At 34.6% G+C, this 7,009-nt stretch overlaps 1 pseudogene; it reads left to right on the top strand.

Annotated features, from left to right (window-relative positions):
• Positions 1–4,421: 4,421 nt before the first annotated feature.
• On the top strand, positions 4,422–6,263 carry LOC107158755 (annotated as a pseudogene).
• Positions 6,264–7,009: the final 746 nt, after the last annotated feature.

Genomic DNA, 7,009 nt, shown 5'->3' with positions numbered 1-7,009 from the left:
ATAATACATTGGTAATGGAAAAATAACTCATAATGGACATAAAATACATCTCAGTAATCATCACAAAGACATGAATAGATAATTTTACCTGATTTGCTTGGAAGACCACATTTCTGTCCTTCTTACACTTCTGAAATAATAAATGGCATTCATTTTTACAGCTATATAAAATGATAAATTATTTTAAAATATATTTAACATATGAAGTTATGACTTACTTCTTGCTCAATGCTGGCAGTTTCCTTGGAAAAAGAAATTGATAATGAGTTTTGATTCCTTATTTGTGGTTTTTGGCACTATTCAAAAAAGCATTAGTTCACACCCATTATACAATAATTCAGAATAAAATACTTAACCTTTGACTACATTGCCAAACTTTTACTCTCATGGATAATTAACTCATTACTTTCCAGTAAAATAACTTGTTCTGTACTGTCAATGTTTTTATGTGAGAACCCATCACACATTTTTGCAAATGTCAACAACAAAGATGGAAGGAAAAATTTTAATTGTCCTCTGCATATATTTGTTTTCTTTTATCTTTGATTTTTATATAAAATACATATCAGGAGAACAACCAATTCTTTGGGTGACACCTGAAGAGATTTGGGTATCTGTTATGTATGTGTGGGTACAAACACATCCAGAAATCAATGTCAAATATAGTTGCAGATATGCATGAGTCCTTATTCCAGAAGGATTGGAATTGCATCTGTAGTATCTGGAGTGCCCACTATTATTTTTGTACTAATGTCACAATTATTAAATGACTATTGGGAATGAGATAAACCAGAGACTTGTTTTGTACTATTAGTTGTCAGCATCCGTCTTCATAATTAGTGCTTTACCTCACTGGAGAATCAGAGCTTTATCTCCTACATAATTAACAAAAACAAACACAAATTTATGACTTATTGACTGCAATGCCAAGGTGAATCTCTTTCTCTAATGTCTAATGGCAATAAAATTTTAAAACACTGTGTTGTGGGTAAATTCATTGGAATTTGTATTACTTTGACAGTTGGCTTTGGGATAGAGCTATCTTAAACCTTAGAAACATGATGAGAAGTGAGAATGGTTTTTCCAGAAAGTTCTGAACTATATTACAACATATCATGGAGGATAAGTTATCCCTTCTTCCTTCTTCCTATTCTTATATATTTAACCTCTACAACATTACAGCAAAGACAGTTTGTAGAATAATTGTTAACCTTTATATTCTGTGTAGGCAGAGCACGTTATCATTGATCACAGATTACAAGGCACACACTTGGTCTCTGTCCATCACTTCCAATGTTTATATCCTTTTCATGTAGTAAAGACTTCACTCTTTTTATAGATTTAAATTAAAAAAAAACTTGTATCTCCATATACTTACATGCTTTGCCAGAGCAACAGCCAACAGGCAGGCAAAGATGAAAAACTTCATGGCTACTTTGTCCTGCAGAAACATACAGAATATCTAGAATATATTTTTATCTTCTGGAGATTATATATTATTTATTGTCATCTGTTACTAATTTATCTATTATCTTTCTACTCAATGATGAGAAAAGGGCAATGAGTGTTAACAACAGGAAATAGTTTTGAGAATTTCATAACTACAGATATGAATATCATAGTTTATTTCAAAAGACTTTTCCCATCTAAAGGGCATAATTTTAAGTTATGCTTGCTAAAATGTGGAAGGTCCATTCAGATATAGTCAATTACTAGGATTAATCTTCACTGATGGGCATTTTGTGATGAATTATTATCATAAAGATAAAATTTAACCAGAACTCCTTTTAATATCATTTTTTTTTTTTTTTTTTTTGGTGAGCCAAGACATGCAGCCAGGTTCCCTTACAAATTGTAGAGAGATGCAGGTGGAAATTCCCTGCTAGAATCAGGCTTCCTTCTGACTGCTGAAGCTTAAGCAAGCCCCTGAGTTCCACCAGGCCTCATTTAATACATCTAACAAAAGTGACCTTAGTTATAATCTCTGAAATCACTTTCCAGATAGATTGACCTCTAATTCTATGGCTGTAAGTCCACAGAACTTTTGACAAACTACAGATGAGTTAAAAGAGAAATAAAGGTATTCTAATGTAATTTTGATATATTTTACTCCTTATAATATGCATATTTAAAATTCACAAAGGATATTTTTATTTTTTACCCAAGCTATACCTAAATTTTTTTGTGATTAACATCCATGTGAATATAGAGGGTGAATACATATAGGAACTCAATTATCTGCATTGATATTTGTATATTATAATTTTCCATAGTTTCCAAATTCTTTGGCATAAAACATCTCATATTTATACTGAATAATAACAATATAATGTTGACAATATATTCACTTACTCTGTAAAGATTAAAATAATATTTTCATACATATAATATACATAGGATATTTTACAATAACAAAGCTTTAAGTTTTTCAGATATATTTTATTGCCTTTCATTCATTATCTCAAGTTAACATTTTTCTAATCAATTATACTTAGAGGTCATATCTTACCTATGTGTAGCAAATAAAAACATGGAAAATATTACTTCTTAATGAGAATTAATTTGACATGGAAGAAAATTTCAAATAGCTGTCGTTATTAAGCAACTGATACATGGCAATCATTGTGCTAGATTTTTCATAATCTTATCTGTAATTTTCAGGATAACAGTGTATGTAGCTGTGTAAATATTTTATTCTCTAATTTTTAGATGATAAGGAGGTTCAGGAAACATAAACAAAGTAAGCAGTTGCAAGATTTCTAGAAACCTTAGTATCTTGGTCTCACCTTCAAAATAAAACCTGAGCACTTCATGAGACACAATCACAATGAAATCCCCAGTGTCTAGATATTAACTATATTTAAAAGCATAGAAGATGAATCACAACCTTATATTAATTAAAAGAAAATTTATGAAGCAATTTATAATACACTGGCATTAACATCTTTACAAATATTTTTATTTTTATTGTGCAGACGATGTCATCAATTTTGAAATATTTTTCATAAGTACATGGTATAAGAGAAAGAAAATGTAAAATGTTACCTTGTTTCCCCAATGGAAGACAAGAAGATGAGGCAGTGGGATAATCTATTGTGGATCACTTTAATACTATTTAAACCTTGTTCCTTTATGATATGGTAATTTTGTGGTTTCAAGTACCTAAAATTCCATTTAAATTCTGAGAAGTCAGTATGATTAGAAATTTTCTTTCCAATTTTTGTTCCATGGATTCCAAGGAGTACTTTAGCAAAGTTTGATTTAGAACATGATAACAGGAAAGAAGGAGGTTGTACTATTATAATGGTTATCTGTAATATGAGTTCAGATTCACTTGTTCCATGAACTAGTTTTTTGATTCAAGATAGTGTTTTTTAATTTCCTACTTTCCCATTATCAAGTTTTGCACAGCAGATATTTCCTGCTACACTTATTGCCTCAATCACACTTTCCTGAACACATCAATAATCTCACATCTCTGTAAATCTTTATCTTTGCTCTGAATGCCCTTTCACATTCTTACATGATAAATTCCTATGTGCCCTTTAAGATTATTTTGCAATTTGAACACAACTACAAAAATATCTTGTGCATCTCATACAAACTCAGTTCCTTATATTGTTTGTGTTCAATTCTCTATGTACTTAATAAAGAGAATGCATAAAATTTTGTGTTGGTATATGCTAATATAAAATTGTTTGATGTAAAAATCATTGAGTTCCTAATATATCCTAGGAACTCTTCTATACACTTTGCATAAAGCTAGGAAGAAAATAAAAATTCTAGACTTCATGGAAATATACTCTAGAAGGGGGACATAACAAAGATGACAAGTTATATATGTAGCTAGTGATAAGCACTAAGGAGAAAACCAAATTGGAAAAGGGGGATAGAAAGTCTTGGTAAGGATAGAGAGTCAACAATAGATTATGGCCAGAAACCCCTCCTTGAGCAAAAGAGCAAAAAAAAAAAAAAAAATAAAGGAAATGAGAAAAGAAATAGGCAGATAGAGGGCATTGGAGAACCTGTAATGAGAACATGTATGGAATATTTTTTAAAAATACAAAACAGGACATTGTAGGTAGAGTGAGAAATTTTGTGGACCTGAAGTCAGAGTAGCAAATGGATAAGATAATAGAGGACTTTTAGAAGAAGTATGCGGACTTAAAAATCCATTTACTCTGGATTTTAGCTTCAGTCCTGATAGCATATGAAAAATGGATTTTCCCTGTTACTTTAAAGAATTACAAGAATAACAAAATATATGATAAGAAAATATTCAGATATTACTAAGCAAGAAATGCAGAAGAGTGATCACTGGGAGAAAGGGAAAAAACAAAATGAATACAATGATATTTAAGCTTATTATCTGGAAAGAATTTACACATGGCTGCTGAGGAATATGGGGCCTAAAGAGAGTAATGAGGAGGTGGGAGGAGGAGGACACAGAGCAAGGTGGGGTGTCCCTTGCCTTCCACCCACTAGCTGAACCTGAAAGAGATGTGAAAACAGATCATCATGTTTCCAATAAAACATTTGAGAACTCCAAAACCAAAATGTCATTCACTGCTTGGAATGATGAAGGATCAGTTCAGGAAGGTAGGTAACCACTGGCACCAGGTGCGTGTACACCAGAGTCTTCTCCAACTTCACAATTGTTAACGTTGAAAAGCCTCCTGTTTCCTATGCAATGGACACTGCTTTATTGCTTTTCTCTTATGGTCAGCCATCTATTGAAATCTGTAAATGCCAGGACTTGCAGGGATAGAGGACCTACTTACTGTAAGGATATAAGTGGGATGGGGAGGGGATCCTGTCCAATGACAATGACCAGCAGTCATCTTGGGTGGCTCTTTTGATCTGTTTTGTCCTTCAGCACCTTAACAATGGTGAGCACCTGAACAGGGAATGTTGTCTCTTCACTGATGACTGATGGTGTGTCATCACAGGCTCTGCTGTCTATCCTCCCAGAGAAGACTTACTCTTTTTTCTATGAGGCATATTGCAACCATGAGTCAGAGACTTTCAATTCATGGTCCCTCTAGAGTACTAATCTCTTTACACCATTGACTTTTCCACTGATGACTATGTGGCATGTTCCTACTCAGTGTAAAAGAAGTGGTCCTTTCATGTAAACAAGGGCTGCACTTTTAGAAAAACATCCTGGCTATATTGTCAGTGCAGGAAGAAGACCATCACTGTCTTCCAGAAGTCATGCTCACTGATGTGTGGACCATGGCAGCTTTTGCTATGAGAATGACACTGTGTTGGCTCTTTTCCCTGAGATGCAAAGGGACAAGACAATCATGTTCAATCCCTTTAAGGATCCTTTCATCAATCCCTGAAACACCAGCTGCTGATATACCTGGGATACCAGGAATAACAGGATGGTAGCACAATGGCCAAGATGTGCTTCTTCCTGTCCTCTGACCAACTGCAGCAGCTGTACATGTGGAAAAAGAAGCCTCTGGAGGAAAACCATGTTTATTGAGTGGACCAGTGAGTCTGTAGTGACACTGCAGGTCACAGATTCACCTCAGATTGCTTCTTGAGGTATTAGTTTGGAAACTCAGATCAGCCAGCAAAGAAGTAAACTACAAAGTCAGCTGAATCTAGGATCTCTCATTGACCTGCTGCTGATACTGCTGTTGAGAGAAATTGTATAGGGTGTGTTTTCACAATCCCTCACTAGCCTCTTGTGACATTTCTTTGTGGTGTACTCTAAAGTGACCACAGAGATGATTGCTATGTTTGAAAATATGTTTATGGACTTTTGAGTTCTTGGGAACTTCTGTGATCTCTTCCATAATGCTGCTCTGCACAGTGAAGTCCAGTTTCCGTGCTCAGCTTCTAGCAATAAGGTTGCAAGGCAGATCCAGTGCTAGTTCAAAGACAATGATAAATGCAAGTACAGAAAGTACACAGACATTGTGAGCTGATTGCTGGGTCAGCTCCCCATCCGTACCCAGTCTTAGAGTGGTATCTCCTACCTGGTTTTACCTCTCTTTAGCTCTGAAGACAAGTGGAGGTCAGTCACAGAGCAACCCAAGATTTGTGGAGAACATCTCATAAGGTTCTATGCCTGGGGCTTTGCATTGCTCAAACTTGAGATCCAGGCAACTTAATGTGCAACTCCATGAGATACAAAATTTGAGGACTCCTTGCCTTCACATTGTACCCTTTTGAGCCTTTTTGCCATTTCTGTGCAGAGGATTCATGCTGAATATGTTGTCAAGTTCCATATATGAAACTGCTGCATGTAGAACAGCCAGGTTATTTGGTCTTTTAGGACTTTGCCTGCTTAATTTCAGTGGACTGTAGAGTCCATGCTGCTGACTGCCAGCTCTGTGGGTTCTGTACTGGTGTACCTCACATGTGAGAGTGCTAAGAAGGAGCAGGGGACTCAACCTTATAGGACTTATTATTGTGTACAGTACCCCTACTGATTGATTTAAAGTCCTATTGCCTTTTCCCTGTGTGAATTCCCAGGATTAATTAAATCCATTCTATTCTTGTTTATTTAGGTTATGTGTTTATTTTTTTTCTGTGAACATAAAAAGCATTATATACCTCAACCCATTTTGTGTCATTTCTTTTGCATTATTGTATGTACCCAAAGTAGGAAAATCTTTATTCATTAGAACTTTGAACATCGGTCTCACTTATCCAACAAACAGAACCTTATTTATGAGAAAAAATTTAAAGCCTTGATATTTTCTAACTTAAAAAAAATACAGTTCAAACCAAACCAAACAAACAAACAAGCAAAAAGCCCTGAAGAATCAAGAGACTAGGTAATCTAGGTGATTCTCTTGGGAAGATATAATTGAAATTAGTAGAGGCAAGTGTGTAAAGTTAACCCAGAACATTGAAGTAAAGTAAATTTCAGACAGGAGAAAATCACTCAGAGAAAGAATTCTGGAGACCTATACAAGGTTGAGATAATCTTCTATAGAGTTTTGATTAGCACAAGTAAATGTGGAGAAAATCCATGAAGCTTTGGAAAGAA

Source organism: Marmota marmota, unplaced genomic scaffold, assembly GCF_001458135.2.
Source record: "Marmota marmota marmota unplaced genomic scaffold, marMar, whole genome shotgun sequence".
Lineage (NCBI taxonomy): Eukaryota > Metazoa > Chordata > Mammalia > Rodentia > Sciuridae > Marmota > Marmota marmota.
Note: the sequence above shows the minus strand (reverse complement) of the source record. Positions and strands in the feature narration are given on the sequence as shown.